This window comes from Xiphophorus maculatus, chromosome 2 (assembly GCF_002775205.1).
Source record: "Xiphophorus maculatus strain JP 163 A chromosome 2, X_maculatus-5.0-male, whole genome shotgun sequence".
In the NCBI taxonomy this organism is placed as follows: Eukaryota; Metazoa; Chordata; class Actinopteri; order Cyprinodontiformes; family Poeciliidae; genus Xiphophorus; species Xiphophorus maculatus.
In genome coordinates this window covers 23,813,799-23,831,479 of record NC_036444.1, presented here as the reverse complement: position 1 = coordinate 23,831,479, position 17,681 = coordinate 23,813,799, and the positions used below count along the sequence as shown (strand labels likewise).

The following is a 17,681-nucleotide window of genomic DNA, read 5'->3' as shown; positions in this document are numbered from 1 at the left end:
GCGATGGGTATCTGGAGTTTGTAGGAGAGCACCTGAAACACTAGTCATTAAATGTTAAGTTTATGAAGAGAGGGATCACGTTCTTCTTTAAGTTTTGTCTAGACAAGGACCTGCACTAAAATGTGTTACAGACAAGTTATTATTGAGTCATATTAAAATTGGTGACATTAGTTTTGCTAGTCATTACACGACATCAACTGTGCCAAAATGCTGAAGTGTCGAAGATTTTAGGAATATACACTGTATTGATTTTGGCCAACAATTGTACTGACTACTGGCTGTCCTTAAAGGACTTGGATTGGTATTGATGACAAAAATATCCTGGTTGAGTTCCAAAATTGTTTGCAAATACCATTTAAAAAACAAATTTCTCCTTTTCTTCAAAAATGTGAATTTCTGATAGTATTTCAATTTAGTAACCAACTCTAGAGTAAAAATGTATTTTATGTTAACAGTCTGTACAGTCAGATTAATAGAACTGCAGTCGTTCATACACACTGCTTCTGAAGACTAGCTTGTGTGCAATGTTATCCAAGTTCCCAAGAGGGATTCAACAATAAAAGATAAAGAATAAATCTATCTTTACAGTTGCTTACATTTTGAGAACAATATTTGCATTGATTTGTGAAATAACTAAAGATTTTCAACAATTTTGTCCATCAAGTCTCAGATTGAATCACTAGCAACACAGAACTGTAGCACTTTGCCTGCAGGCACTGGGCAGCCAATGAAACTTTAAACCCGATTTATCTGCAGATTTCAATCTCTCTAAAGATTGTTAACTCTCTTTTTGGAGCCTATCCTCCTCTGCAGCCCTAGGAAATAAACTGTGCAAGCTCTGAGACCAGCTACGATTGCAAAACTCTGAATAGCAACATTGCTTTCCTTTTTACATTGCACAAGGATAGAAAAGCTGATTCTAGCTCCTACCATTTCCTTTTATCTGCTAATAAAGCTCGTCACTGGTCTTTTACAAAACATTTGTCCTGACTTAATAATCTGACAATATCCTGGTCTTACTCCTCTACTATTTGTAGGATACTTAGGAAAAATACCAAGACTGGAAGGCAAAGTTGAAGCACAAGGAATCTTCAAAAGTAACTTCTGTTTTTTAAAGTCTATTTAAAGAAAAGTGGGTATATAGAAGACATTCCTGCCAAGGTCCTCATATTTATTGCTGATATAGAAAGGTCCTGTAGGTTTTTCCATAACCAAAAGCAAAAGCTGATCCCCACTGACACGGTTCACATCAATCAACAATTAAGTAGACATTAGTGAGGCATAATAGGGCCTTTTACAAGCAGAGAAACAGGTGAGAGGTCTGGAAGACGTCAACAATAAAACGGGCTTACATCACTGCTGGCTCCTGTTTCAAGATTGCTTTTTGAACTCTACAGGACAAAACATGGTGGCAGGGAGAGTTTATCTCATGTTGAGTACTGCAGTGCATTTAAAACCAATCATTAAACTACTGGGTGCAGCAGCTTCAGATTATAACCTACCACTGTGATTTAAACAGTAGCTTATTTTTTAAAGATATTGAAGCAGGAAACACACAACTGAGAGAAAAGACAAAACTGGCATTGGGTTGAAATGCAGGAAGTAGTTAGACGTCATATCACATCAAGAGGTGTTTGAATGACAGAGAACAATATTAGGTTCAGTCTCATCCAAAAGGCTTTCTGGGTAACTTTGCTTGTAGAATTCACCATTTCACATCTGAACAGTTTTGCCTTCTATGTTTAAAAATAGAAAAGCACATGTAAAATCTTTAAGTATTCTCATTAAAAAATCATTTATAGAGATGCAACATTTTCTCTTTTTGTGTAAAGCTTTGGCCTGTCGATAATGAATTTAGATTTTATTTTCTCTATATGGATTATGTTATTGTTATGAACAGCAGCATTTTTTGGTTTCTTATCATTATTTATAAAAGGATCAAAAGCATTTGCACACAGTGTGCTGTAATTTGTTAAGCCGTCCAGTTATCTGCTTAAAGTCTTGCTCTCTCTCACCCTTTTGCAGTCTGAATGACTGGATAAATATTTGGATGTGTGTAAAGAAAACAGTTTCCTTTCAAATGTATATTTCTAATCTTCCTCTGACTTCCTTTTTAGAAACCTCTAGGCCAGGGGTGTCAAACTCCAGTCCTGGAGGGCCACTGCCCTGCAACTTTTAGATGTGCCTCTGCTGCACCACACCTGAATAGAATAATTAGGTCATTAGCAAGGCTCTGGAGAACTGAGCTACATAAGAAGGAGGTAATTAAGCCATTTCATTTTAGTGTTTTGTACCTGTGGCACATCTAAAACCTGCAGGACAGCGGCCCTTGAGGACTGGAGTTTGACACCTGTGCTCTAGGCTAACGGTGTTTTCTTTCTGCTGTTACCACATTCTGTTAGATCTTATGATTGATTCAACAACCAACATACTGGATTTTCAGGTTTATTACCAAATATTCACATACCAAGGCACATCTAGCTCAAAATTATTTGATTTGGTCGATATGTCATTGATGCATCTCTTATTATGTTCACTGTTAGCTAACTTCTGACCGTCCTTGAGGCGCTGCACCAACAAAGTCAACCAATTACAAACTCACTTTAACACTTACTGAGCAATCAGAGCATCACCAGCTCAGTTATTAATTCAAACATGCTGAAACGTTACACCTAACACTGAACAACTAATGTAAATGCATGTAATTTAAACAAACATTTGGTTAATGTCTAGTTTGAGCAATGTTCTATGACAATGGCTAAAGGAAATAACAGGCCAAATGTTTCCACCGAGATAATGTTGAGTTTACTTAATTTATGGTTCCTAAGATTGTTAAGGTACCAGAGCTGAACACGTCGGCCACAAGCCTATTACATTGACATTTTCAAGGTCAGGCCCTAGTTAACGGCTTATCAGCAACGCCAGAGCCCTTAATTTTCCTAATAATCACTGTTTACACAGTCAACAATCCCTATAAAGGTCAACCAGACCTATTGTAGACATGAATAAATTGGCAAGGGGGAATATACAGCAATCAGAAACACCATTAAAGGAATAAATTGATGGAAATGAGATGCTGATCAATAACAACTGATGTCTTGTTGGTCAAAAACAAAGTGTTTGGCTTGTTCAAAATAAGTAATAGCATTCATATAACTGTCTGGCCTCCACCAGAACAACAACTCACCACAGAAGCTCTTTTCACAAAACAGCTCTTGCTCAATGCTGGTAAAAAAGGCGGCCTTTTTTGCTCACAGCTTCTTCCCTTCAGCGGTGCTTCAGCTCACCAACAAATGTAAAGGGAATGTTGGTGCTGCATTGTTCACCTACCACTTCACACCTACTTCCCAAATTGACTCCAACTTATGAAAGCCAGGTGAACTTTCACCCTAATTCTGTTGATAAAATGTGGCATTAATGCACACGGAAAGCTCTGGGTGTGAAAGTGTTGCGTTTATCTGATGAATATGAACCTGAACGGTCATGTCAGGTCATGTGCGTACATGTAAAAAGTCAATCTGATTCCCTAAAAACAAAACATTTCACTTAAGTCTCGACACGTACCTTCCCGCATGAATTAAGGACAGACCGATATTCCTAAACAACAAAAAATAGCTCTGCCTTGATGCTCTCCCTTGATTGCAAGCAGAACTGAGTTCATTTAAAAGATGGCCTCCAGCCCAAACTGTACTTTATCAAGCATGCTGACCTTCAAAAGCACCTAAAGTTGTTTGAGGGCTGTTTTGTTGCAGAGCAACAAATATACCAAATCCCTGGTGTAAACAGAGCGTGACGTTACAGTCAGCCTCTGGCCTTTGGAAAAACTGAGCTTGTAGAGTCGAAATCTCTCAGTCAGTCATGTAAATATGTAAAACCTGGTTTGGATTCCAACAAGTTTTTATTCTTTTTCTTTAAACAGTTTTTCATGTTTTGCTTAAAAGTTCTCAACAGCTCCTTTAAAATGCCTCATATCCTACCTTGATGAATCATTTTAAAGTTTTATCTACCTCTCATGTGTACGATTCAACATGAAAACAAATAGTTTGGGAGAAAATGTAAAAATTAAACGAGCGGCAACAACCAAATTGTACAGGGTTGGATCCCCTTAAGCTAATACTTTGTTGAAACGCTTTTTAGTTCAATTCCAGCATTTAGTCTGTCAACACCCCAAAACAGATGGATTTGACTAGGCTGTTAGAAAACTTTAATTTTTCTGGTATTAAATAATTAATGTGGCTGTATCCTTTAAATCACTGTTGAACTAGTGTTTATGATTTTATCCACCTACAAAACATTTTATTCCGTCTGAAGAAAAGTAACCCCATATCATGGTGCTACCACCAATCTGTTCTTTGGGTGAAGTGCTTTTATATTTTAAAACTTCAACACATATTAAGATTACTTTAATCCCACAAAAGATTTCTGATGTAATCTTAATCTGACTTTAGGTGCTGCGCTGTAAAAAATGAGCCTGTGATCAAACAGATTTCAACTAATACATTAAGTAAAATATAATTAATGTAATTACCTTTTTAACTTTGTGGCAGTTGTTCATTTAAATCTTAATTAAAACTGTCTAATCCAGTTTTAGGGTCAAGACCGATATTCCTAAACAACAAAATCTACTGGTTCTAGTGAAATAAAACAAAATAATTTTGCTTTATTTCATTTTAATTTATGTTGATACATTTATCCAGTTTCTAAGTGAAAAGCTCTTTCTGTGAAAGTGCTCCTTTGTTGCAGTTGGAGGACATTAAGTCCCATAACATTAAATTAAGTTAAATTAAATGAATTTTTATGATTAATTTATATAAAGGATTGTACTTTTTCCCCAACTTAATTTTATATTTAAGTTATGATGAACTAATTTAGATATTCTATTTGAATATACTTAAATTAAATTCCTAAATGTAACTTGTATAAATTACGTAAATTTAGCTCAACTCCAAACACAGTGATTTGGTTGTAATGTGTTGTCTTAATTTTATTGAGTAGATTTGGGGTATTCTTTTTTGCAGTGTTGGTTACATTTAATACATTAGGTTAAACAAAGAGTAAATAAAAGAAATCTAACTTTTTAACTTAGTTTGTCTTTAAATACACTCATGTTAATGGAATCTACAACAAAAATAATTATAATCACTGAGATCAAGAGAAATTATGTAATATCTTCCAAATGTTGATATTAAAAATAACTAAATGTGGCTCCCAGTATTGCAGTAATGAATTATAGAAATGTCAAGAATAAACATGGAATTGATTTAAAGAAAAAACCACCACTGCAGCCAACATGTTTAGTCTGCATGGTAATGTGAACGTCACATTGAGGCTTGGTATCTGACATTTTACAGAAAATTTGTTTGGGATGCCGCTGTGAGAGAGGGATCACTTTCTACTGAAGAGTGTGCAGTGCAGCTCATGCTCTGAAATCTAATATCAGCCACGGCTTTTTTATACTTCTTGCATTAAAGCAGAATGACGTCAGATGAAAAAGATAAACAGACTGCTATTACTGTTGTAATGTAAGCAGATAATGGCCCAACAAATAACTGATACACAGAATTATTTGATCTTTCTCATGCATTTTGCAAATCACAGCCCAATAATTGTTGCTTTGAAACATTGGGTGGTGAGAAAACTACTCAGAAAAAAAGACGGTAAAATCTACACATCTAGGACAACAAACTGTTTGCAGAAATATGAAACTCATGCAGTGAATGCATCTTGAGGGTTTTCTAAATGATAGATATCTAGATATGATAAATGCTAGAAAAATGAATTATTTAAAGATACTAATTTGCATCAAAATCAATAATATATAAACTCATTAACATTTGCCTAACTTGTTGCATTTCTTCCAGCCAATCTTCAACAAGGAAAGACATGCTGAAGGATGCCACATGCTAGCTGCGCTAATGCTACATGCTAACATAATATCTGAGAACAACTTAAAAGGGTCAGGAGGGCGTGCCGTGGTGGCGTAGCGGTTAGCGCGACCCGTATTTGGAGGCCTTGAGTCCTCGTCGCGGGTTCGACTCCCGGACCCGACGACATTTGCCGCATGTCTTCCCCCCTCTTCTTCCCTGTCAGCCCACTGTCACTTAAGGGACACTAGAGCCCACAAAAAAGACCCCCTGGAGGGGTAAAAAAAAAAAAAAAAAGGGTCAGGAAGGCTCCTGTATCTGCAACAGTGATAAATGTTTTTTTTTCCTGTTTTGCACAACCATCCCACCACTTTCAGATTCTCACTGTGGGCAAATAAATAAATAAAAAACTTTGTTTGCATAAGATATTTTGTCCAAAGGAGTGATTTATTTTAGTGACCATGTTTCGACAAGGAAAAGTGACAAACTAAAGTGCTTTGGAGTTATTCTTTTGCTAGTAAAAACTATTTCAATAAACAAAACTAAATAAAGGAAAATCTAACTGAGTTTCACACCATATGGGAAAACCTCTGCAGCTGGTCACACATCAAATTAATCCACTATCACACAAAAAGACCCTGAGCTTCATGCTGAGATGCAATTAAATAGACTCTGAAACTGAAATGAATTAATAAAATAAACAATAACAACTGAGAGAATTCGGTACTTTCATGCCACTTTAGATAAATAATGCAGTTTGTACATGCTGTGCAGCTCGTTAGCTCAAGATACAGTAATTAAGAGAATTCGAAAAGAATGTTTTGTAAATTTTTAGTAAAGCAGTCAGAGAAGAGGTCTCTTGTTTGAAATGTTATTCATAAGTGACTGGTTCAAGCTGATTAGTGTGCTCTTAACCGAAATAAATTACAAAAAATGTCGAATCAGTCCATTCAAATTAGACTCTTGGGTGCACCATTTAGTTGTCACATCATCAGTGTTTTGTCAAGTAATTAAAAATTAAAAGAGTTGGAATATGCGTTTTGCTGAAAACGGGCAAAAATGTTCTCTTATATAAAAAGCATTGTTGAGCTAACTGGTTGATGATTTTCTTTTTACGTCTTGAAGGACCGAATGTTGAACATTTCTATGTTCTTCTACTCCATCTCAACATCAACATCACTGCCACAAGAAAACCTAAACCCTAAGTGATAGGCTTTGGAGTGCCCAACTGAATGCATGATTTCTGCAGGTTTTAGCAACTGAAATTTAAGACTTTTTAAGACCTTTGCTTTTTTTTCTAGACCAAAAAAAAAACAAAAACCTTTTTTAAACATTTTTCGTACATTCCTCATAGAAATGCATAAACTTCGTCCAGCCAGCTGGCAATACATTTGCACTTAAGCTAAATAGCTTCTTTTGCATTTGTCAAGGTTAACTAACATAGCTAGCTTGGCAAGGGTATGTTAGCAATGAGTCACAAAGATGTCTGCATGTGGCTCAAACATTTGCCTGATAGAAAAGTCTGGCGAGAAAAAGATTACATACAATATACGATTAAGTAGTCCTGCCAAAACTAAATTTAAGACCTGTGTTTAACATATTTAAGGCCAAAATACCTTTTGCTATTCTTTTAAGATATTTTGAGGCCTTAATTTTAGATCCATGAATTTAAGACTTTCTCAGGCTTTTCTAGGATCCACGGACAACCTGGAAAGGTGAATTACAAATTCAGGAAATACAAAATGTCCTGAAATGTTCTGTTTCAACAGACAATCTCTTCCTGTCAAATTTCATGGTAAAAAATAAAAAACAAAGCAATGCACCTAAACAAAAAGAGGCCATAACTGTTCTGTTTACAACAAACACCCAGATAACCACAAAACACAATCTTCCTGTTGCTCACCACAAGAATGAAAGGTATGTTCCCCACTCAGAGATGTAGGAAACTCTCCAACAAATATTTGGCCCACAAGGCTCCCGGGACGAGCATTCAGAGGACAATTACCATGAGGCAAACCCGGATTTGCTGCAAACCCCACTAAAGTCTTTTTCCGAGCGCAGGTGAAGCAGTATTGCTGACAGAGACCTAACAGCTACTGTCTCCGTCCACTTGCCAGAAAGTAAAAACAAGAACTGAACACTACAGGCCGACACGAACAAACAAAAGGAGAGCTCATTTATCATGAGCACACAGGGTGCTTTGAATGAGCCGAGGCTCGGGGCGCTGATGTACTTAAACTTTCAGTGACCTGTACTTGTGACACTTAGTACTAATGAACGTTTTACTTGAGCCAGAATACTTAAAAAAAACAAAAAAACAAGCAACAGAAGCTGCAACTTCATGGTTATCGGAGAGAAAGACAGGCTCCATCAAAAGGTTTGCGATTTCATTTGAATGTTAATTTTTACAGCTTCAAATTTGCTAAAGTTTCTTACATTAATTTGAAAATCATTCATCCTCCATCTTCTTTTTTTTAGGTAAACATAGAATAATGAAATGGTATAGCCTGCTTTATTACCTTGGTCTTGGTTTCTATTTAGAAGGAATCTGCAAATGTACAGTTCATAAATTTGAAATTTCATTTAATTGACTGATTAGTGATTGGCAGATCCAGACTTAAAAAAAAATATATATATATATATTTTATATGGCACCATTTTCAGCATATGAATGCAGAAACTACCAGGATGTACCTTGATGCATTTTTTGAGCTTATTCAAAATCATATTTAAAGACATATGAACAGGCTCTCTGTAGTTGCCCAGAGCAAATCAGTGCTTCATCGACATGATTTCTTGCCATTATTGCACACTGTATAGGTCACACTGAAGTGTATAAAAACACAGTGGACACTTGGACTTCAGTCAGGGGTAGTTTCTCTTCTCTCATTAGATGTGTTCCTATCAACCTGTGATGGACGCCCAGGTTGATAGGGCATCCATCACACACTATCAGTGGCAGACTATTTAAAACTTCGAGCATCATTTCTTTTAAATTATGAGTTCTCCACCTTGTTCTTGCTGTTGTAGGATTAATGATGTCTGAAACTTCTTGGAAAACAAATATTACTGAAGAACACCTTGCTTCCATTTGTTGAGCCTTTTTTTTTTTTTTTAGAACTGATCTGGAGTTTAACTACATTTCTTCATTTTCCTCTGCTTCAATCGTCACAAAGCTAAAGGGTGATGATTTCCCACACAAAGTGAAACTGGATTATTTCCATGATTGGTGAATTATTACATCAGTTAAAGACAGAGGAGAAATGAGGACGAACGTGGTGAAAACTCTGTATGTTAGCTCCTTCCACTATTCTAACAAGAAGTCCACAGAGAAAAATCCTTGCCACGCAATGAGGGTATGACTTCAGGTTTAAAGAATAACAGGAAACTTGGTTTTGCATGACAAGACAGTCTTTCCATCCCTGAACATTTTCTCATCCCACGATGCCAGCTTACCACAGCTACTGGTAAGCTGTGGGATTTCAACAACTAAAAAGCACTGAAAATACCTGATCAATATTGAATTAAATTATATGTTTAACTCGATTCTCCATCTATTCGTCGTCCATTCATCATGGATTTGACGAAGCAGCAAAACATGCCAGTAGTCAACGTCAAGACATGCTTGCAATATTTTACAAGGTGAATATATGATTATAATTGTCCCATTCGAGATGTTAAAGTTGGTAGTTCCCAAAATTTAAATTTGTGTTTGCTCTGTGAGAGACATTTTGGCTTGCAGGTTAAAAAATTGCTATGGAAGTCAAGCATCATGGGTTATTAGTAGTTAGGCACGTGACGAAATAAATGTTTTGTGTCAAGGCTATTGTGTGCAAATTCATGATGGTTATCGGTATCATCTTCGTTTTATCAGAATACATTTCAAAATACACAGAGTGGTAGTAGTAGTATCCGTTCAGTTCAGTTCCTTTATAGTCCTCAAAGGGGGAAATCTGTTTTGCAGCCAGGCATTTTCAAACATACAGAACAACATAAAAGCGGATTGACAATGTTAAAAAACAGACGAAGCATACAAGCACAAATTCAGAAGTATATAAAAAGGGAATTATAACTCAGATTTAGGGACCTGATTGCTGTGGGAACAAAAAGGTTTTTCTATCTGCTGCTTTTAATCGGAGAAGCCTAACTACTATTATTATAAAGGTTTGAAGAACGTCCCGCCCTTAGCAGGTAATGAAATGGGAATACCAATCCTGTCTACTTCTGAAAATTGAAAGATTGGAGGATTAATACCTGAACACCAATTACAAAGTCTTAAAAAATGCAAACATTTTAAAAAGACTTAAATAAATAAGCACTGCTTAGCCTGGTGAGGGCACAAGTAAAGCCTGGTGGCCCGCCAGGCTTATAATATACTGGGGGAAACCCTGCAATATATCAAATCTCAATCGCCATTGCAGTATCAGTGTAGGCAATATTGCAATTGGAAAGGAGTGTTTTTATATACAAAGTGTCAGATAATTACATAATACTTAGCCATGACATTTCCTTGACATATTCTTAAACCCCTCAACCTCCTTCACATTATGTTTGTCTTTAGCGGCTAAGATGTTGCAGTTAAAACGCGATGTTTTACCATCGACATGTGGCAGGAAAATTGAGGTAAAGTAGTTGCAGTTAAATATTTTCCTGATTTCATGCAGCCTAAAATATAACCATTAAAACCACTATCATTTCATCCCAAATACTAATAAAGTGGCTTGTCCTTAAAGGAAATATTTTTAAAAAATATAAATAAGCAGGATTACCCAATATTAGAATCGGCAGGTTTAGACTCCAAAGGTAATTGGTGTCAGCCAGATCAGCTGGCTTCAACATTGTTGCTGCTGGTTGTATTTATTAATGAAGAAGCTCAGATAAATTAAAGAAGTAGCATAAAATCTGACGACGACGAATAAACACGGGATGAAAATAATGAAAGTATGACTAGATTAAACCAATACTAACCTGGCAGGTGTCGGTTCCGATGGCTCCCTGTCTAGAACTCCAGTAAAACAGCATGGAGAGCCTGCTGGCATGCAACCATTACCACTCCCCGTTAAAGACCCCAGCTTGGGCAAAACTAACTCCAGCTCTGCCCGGCCCATTTAGTAAACAGAGAGCAGTCAAGAGTTTGGTGTTAGCTCTTTACCTAACCCGGTGTTCTCGAACCGAGCCCCTCAGTATTTAGCCTTACTTACTGAAACTCCTGACAGCAGCAGCAGCAGCTAAACGTCGCAGTCGGGTAAAAACCGGACTGGCTAAAAACTTCTCGCATCCCTGAGTGTCGGAAACCCCGAGCAGCTTGACGTTAGAGACGCGGAGCCGCTCGGAAACACGCGGCTCCCCCTCAGCTGTACGAGCTGGAACTTGCGTCCGTAATAAATAAATAAAAAAAACTGGCCAGACTTTGTGACCGAGACACTTTCAGTGAGAGAGAAAAGGAAAGCCCGGGCTAACTTTTCCTTACCTCGCCTCGCGCCTCCTCGTCGCCACCGCTCCCACTACTTGGTCATAATAAATAAATCCGGGTCCTGACGAGCCGTGACGTCCCCGCACAAAAACACCCCTAAGAAACCCGCGAGTGAGCGGCTGAACTCCAGCTGGAGTCCGTGGGTTCGCCCTGCGTGGCTCCTGCAACAGCCGCAGCGGTTTCTTTTTTCTTTTTTCTAGCTTCCACCGAGGTGATGCGGGAGCGCGCGCAGCGGAGAGATTGGGCCAGCCAGAAGGAGGCGTGCACGCGCAGTTTCAAAGTGACGCCGAACTGGCTTCAAAAGCTGAGTGAAGCTGACACCCCACCCACCTCAAAAAATTCAGCAAATAGTCTGAGTGGTTAGTGCTCCGTTAGTGCAGGTTTGTGCCGTTAAAATTTTCGTTTGTGCAGCTTTCGTTTTCGAGATATTAAAAATTATATTTTAGGTCATCCAGAGTTCACCATCCCCCCATGTTGCTCCAAAACAAACCAAACTAGGCTACTTCGTTAGTGCTCCGTTTGTGCAGGTTTGTGCAGTTAAAATTTTCGTTTGTGCAGCTTTCGTTTTCGAGATATTAAAAGTTATAATTTTGGCCGATGACGTCACCATCCCCCCATGTTGCGCCAAAACGAACCAAACTAGGCTACTTCGTTAGTGCTTCGTTAGTGCAGGTTTGTGCAGTTAAAACGGACGTTTGTGCAGCTTTGGTTTCTGAAATATTAAAAGTTATAATTTTGGCCGATGACGTCACCATCCCCCCATGTTGCGCCAAAACGAACCAAACTAGGCTACTTCGTTAGTGCTTCGTTAGTGCAGGTTTGTGCAGTTAAAACGGACGTTTGTGCAGCTTTGGTTTCTGAAATATTAAAGATTATTTTTTAGGTCATCCGAGTTCACCATCCCCCCATGTTGCTCCGAAACACACCAAACTAGGCTACTTCGTTAGTGCTTCGTTTGTGCAGGTTTGTGCCGTTAAAATTTTCGTTTGTGCAGCTTTCGTTTTCGAGATATTAAAAATTATATTTTAGGTCATCCAGAGTTCACCATCCCCCCATGTTGCTCCAAAACAAACCAAACTAGGCTACTTCGTTAGTGCTCCGTTTGTGCAGGTTTGTGCAGTTAAAATTTTCGTTTGTGCAGCTTTCGTTTTCGAGATATTAAAAGTTATAATTTTGGCCGATGACGTCACCATCCCCCCATGTTGCGCCAAAACGAACCAAACTAGGCTACTTCGTTAGTGCTTCGTTAGTGCAGGTTTGTGCAGTTAAAACGGACGTTTGTGCAGCTTTGGTTTCTGAAATATTAAAAGTTATAATTTTGGCCGATGACGTCACCATCCCCCCATGTTGCGCCAAAACGAACCAAACTAGGCTACTTCGTTAGTGCTTCGTTAGTGCAGGTTTGTGCCGTTAAAACGGACGTTTGTGCAGCTTTGGTTTCTGAAATATTAAAGATTATTTTTTAGGTCATCCGAGTTCACCATCCCCCCATGTTGCGCCAAAACAAAACAAACTGGGCTACTGCTCATCATGAGATATTACATAATTTTCTTTCATACGCCAACTGACTTCACCTAAATTGATGACTGTGGCCTGCTCTGGACATAACCACAAAGCAAGCAGTTATTAATTTCGTATGTTATTGTGTAAGTTAAATTCTGCAGATTTTCAGCTGTTGTACAATGTGTACCTTCTTTTGTTTTGAACTTCAATAAAGATTTCGAACAAGAAGAAATTTGTCTCATTTCAAGAAATGTTTTTAGATAGTAATGTTTTCTCACCAATATAACTTTCTCCACAATAAATGAATCCTGTCAAGACAGGACATGCGGCCGTGACCGTAACGTAATGTGTGTATTTGTACGACTGTTCAACTGTGCTTTGGTTTCGGAGGTGGTTTCAACAATTATATTCACATTGTTGACTTACTTTCTGCTGATTATGCAGCAAAAGGGTAAAAAACGACAACAACAAAAAATCCATAGCTAACATGCTAGTTTCTTGAGCAAATAAAGTTTTTGCAGAGTTAAACCGGAAGTGCATGGCAGGGTCATTGGTTCAACAAAGTTCATCCAAGTAATGTACTTAATATTTAGTAAATATATTTTAAATGCAACGAGTTTCATTTCATCCAATTGCTGACATTAAATGTATATGCGTGATCTTCAAGGATTTTTAAAAGCACGTAAAATGTTTTGCCAACTTTGACAAAGTTCTCACACAACGTCAACTGTGATTGGCTCCACCCACACTGTAGCGAGTGTTGTTTTTGCGGAAGAGCAAGTGTAATTTCAGCCTCTCGTTGAAATTATTCTAGCAGTTTGAAAGAAATCGTTTTGAAAGAGTCATCTTTGGAATTTTTCCAACCCTGATTTTGATTTTTGAACAAGGTAAGTAAATTAATGTTCAGGTTTCATATAAAATGTTGACTCGATGCAAAGCAGAGAGGATGTATGCATGGATAGCTTACGGCACAAACCTGCACTAACGGAGCACTAACGAAGTAGCCCAGTTTGGTTTGTTTTGGCGCAACATGGGGGGATGGTGACGTCATCGGCCAAAATTATAACTTTTAATATTTCAGAAACCAAAGCTGCACAAACGTCCGTTTTAACTGCACAAACCTGCACTAACGGAGCACTAACGAAGTAGCCCAGTTTGTTTTGTTTTGGCGCAACATGGGGGGATGGTGACGTCATCGGCCAAAATTATAACTTTTAATATCTCGAAAACGAAAGCTGCACAAACGAAAATTTTAACGGCACAAACCTGCACAAACGAAGCACTAACGAAGTAGCCTAGTTTGGTTTGTTTTGGAGCAACATGGGGGGATGGTGAACTCGGATGACCTAAAAAATAATCTTTAATATTTCAGAAACCAAAGCTGCACAAACGTCCGTTTTAACTGCACAAACCTGCACTAACGAAGCACTAACGAAGTAGCCTAGTTTGGTTCGTTTTGGCGCAACATGGGGGGATGGTGACGTCATCGGCCAAAATTATAACTTTTAATATCTCGAAAACGAAAGCTGCACAAACGAAAATTTTAACTGCACAAACCTGCACAAACGGAGCACTAACGAAGTAGCCTAGTTTGGTTTGTTTTGGAGCAACATGGGGGGATGGTGAACTCTGGATGACCTAAAATATAATTTTTAATATCTCGAAAACGAAAGCTGCACAAACGAAAATTTTAACGGCACAAACCTGCACAAACGAAGCACTAACGAAGTAGCCTAGTTTGGTGTGTTTCGGAGCAACATGGGGGGATGGTGACGTCATCGGCCAAAATTATAACTTTTAATATTTCAGAAACCAAAGCTGCACAAACGTCCGTTTTAACGGCACAAACCTGCACTAACGAAGCACTAACGAAGTAGCCTAGTTTGGTTCGTTTTGGCGCAACATGGGGGGATGGTGACGTCATCGGCCAAAATTATAACTTTTAATATCTCGAAAACGAAAGCTGCACAAACGAAAATTTTAACGGCACAAACCTGCACAAACGGAGCACTAACGAAGTAGCCCAGTTTGGTTTGTTTTGGAGCAACATGGGGGGATGGTGAACTCTGGATGACCTAAAATATAATTTTTAATATCTCGAAAACGAAAGCTGCACAAACGAAAATTTTAACTGCACAAACCTGCACTAACGGAGCACTAACCACTCAGACTATTTGCTGAATTTTTTGAGGTGGGTGGGGTGTCAGCTTCACTCAGCGCGAGACGAGCCTCACATTGTGCATAGTATGAGCATTACTTCTGATTTCACTCGGTTATTTTTAACTGTTAACCTGCAGCTAGCAGAGCTGACAGGACACATACAAGCTGATTTCTCCCTTCCCTTGAAAATTACATGACATTGGTGATACACTTAGAAGCTATCATCATTTGTTTTGTACATTTCAAGGCAAAGATGAAATGTATTTTCTACTTACCTCACTACAAATTACCTGTTCTAACATTCATTACCCTAAAACAGGGGTGTCAGACTCATCTTCGTTTTGGGACAAATCAAGATCATGAATGCTCCAAAAGGGCCGGTTGTGCCAAAATGTATTGATAAAAGACGTTCACAAACTGTTAAAAATATAAATGAATTCTTAAAGTTAAATAATATTATTGAACATCTTCTCAGTCCCTCCAAGATTTCATGATTCTTTTTGTGTTTGCAATAAAAATCTAAGTATTTGTGGTACTAGTTTGGAAACATTTACGCTCATTTATGACGGTAAATGTGACTTTGTACAGATCATGGACTGTAAACTGTCATCATTTAAGACTGAGGCAGCTGTTTACAAGTAAGAAAGTTTCTGACAATGTTTGAGAAAAATCTGCAATCAACTCCCAGATATTAGTGCAATTTGCTGATTTTGTGTGGATTTCCAGGATAATTCTCAAGAAACTGGAGGAAATGACTGCTATAATTTGGCAGTAAACAGATAAAAGCTACATTGATTTGATTGGTAACACAATATTTAAGCACACTTAGTGTTTAGTCTAGAATCTAAAGGGCCACATAAAAAGCTATGGCGGGCCAGATTTGGCCCACGGGCCTTGAGTTTGACACATGTGCCCTAAAATATTATTTGTGAAAAAATGCCAAATAAATAAATACCAACAAAAAAAAAATCCTACTAACACAGCTAAACATTTTTAAAAGTTTTTACATTCACTATAAATGATGGTGGGTGTGAAGTAAGAAAAACCAAATGCTGAAACTGGATGAAAAAGATCTTTTTCTCTAATATTTTATAATTTAATATATTTACTTATTGTGAACAGGATATGTGTCACATTATATCTGCAAAAAACTTTTAAAATTATTTAGAAATATAGAATTTTACAACACAAAGTACACAAAGTAAAAGAAACAATTTTGGACCTAAGACCGTACCCTGGGGAACCCCACAAGCATGGTGAATACACACGGATCAGTTCAGGCATTAGTAGCTTAAATCTTAAGTCAATCTGACTTAGCTCGTTTGGAATTAGAGCAACTACAGTCAGCAATCCCTCGGACGAGGAATTATTGCAGTTGCTTTTCTGTTTTGGAATATCACTCTGTAACTCGCTGTGGCATTTTCACAGCCCCCTCATCCATTTCCTACCATTGCATTTGTTCACAGGAAGTTACGGAGGCTCACTTCAAAGTAGAAACTTTATGTCAGTCAGTCTAATTTATTCAAATCCTTGTTTGTTTGGTGGGGGGGGGACACAGTGTATATAAGCAGGGAGTAAACGTATGCACAGCACAAAGCCGCAGTGAGAGTGTGTCTGTGACGCTTATTAAAAAGCGTCGAGTGCAGCTCGACCGACAATAATGCGTTCGGTGAGGGATAAATGAGCACTGGAAAAAGGAAATCACTTCCCTCAGCTGCCCCGGGGTTTCTGTGGGAAAATGCCGTGATCTGAATTAATCGGAAATAAAAACTATTCTTTCGAAGATTTTTGTTTTTAAGTATTACAAGTGGATTAAAGCGCCGTCCTTTAAAATGTGAACGTTTACAAAAAAGCTGACAGCAGTTTTGTGGCGAGATCTGCAGCCTTTGCCGGTGGCGGTTTTCTCCAAAGAACAAAAGTTATCATGTGTGACGACTTCTCAAGCCACCTTCCAAGAAAGACAGAATCCTTGGTGAGAGGAACCTGAAGGCTTCACATCCTGAGATGAGGAGGAGGAGGAGGAGGAGGAGGAGGAGGAGGAGCTGAGCCAGACGTCGACACGTGGGATTGAGTCAAGTTTTTTTTTCCCCCCCTACATTCCAGGCATTGTTGTCCCCCTCCTCACTGCCGAAGCCAAGGATTTTCCAAGTGTGGAGGAGTGAAATAATGAAGGAAGGTGACTACTGTTTCCTTTTTTTTTTCACCAGGCAAAGATCATTTCAGTTGTTCCTCAGCTGAAAACGTACAAACAGATGGGTGTGCTCAAATAAAACCACCTTCCAAAAGGGTTCTTACCCCTTAAACCTGTTCGTATTTTGACATGTTACAGCCATGTAAAGTCTGTATGGTGTACAGATTTTTTTATTATAGACCTACACAACATAGTGCATAATTAAGTGGACCGAAAGTGATAATAAAACTCTGTAAAGTCTGGTCCACATTGTTAGTTCTAGACATCAAATCAAGGCTAAAAACCCAATTTGTTTTAGCTGCTGTTGATTAATAAACTGGAACACTAATCAAAATGTTTGATGTATATTTGCTGAGGGATTTAGGTTACATTTGACAGTCAACTGCTTGTTTCATAATTGGTTACTGTTATGCTTTTATGACCTAAAAGCACTTTGAACTGCCCTGTTGCTGTACAAATAAACTTGATTTGACTAGACGCCGACAACAAA

At 38.1% G+C, this 17,681-nt stretch overlaps 1 protein-coding gene across 3 annotated transcripts in view; it reads right to left on the bottom strand.

The window, feature by feature from the left end:
- Positions 1–11,550, bottom strand: part of peak1 (pseudopodium enriched atypical kinase 1) — a 94,763-nt gene extending 83,213 nt beyond the window's left edge. For 2 of the 3 annotated variants that reach the window (XM_023347374.1, XM_005800684.3), the window contains exon 1: positions 11,335–11,550. The gene's annotated coding sequence lies outside the window, so the exon portion shown is untranslated. The other variant, XM_023347376.1, reaches the window with a different exon arrangement.
- Between the last annotated feature and the right edge of the window lie 6,131 nt (positions 11,551–17,681).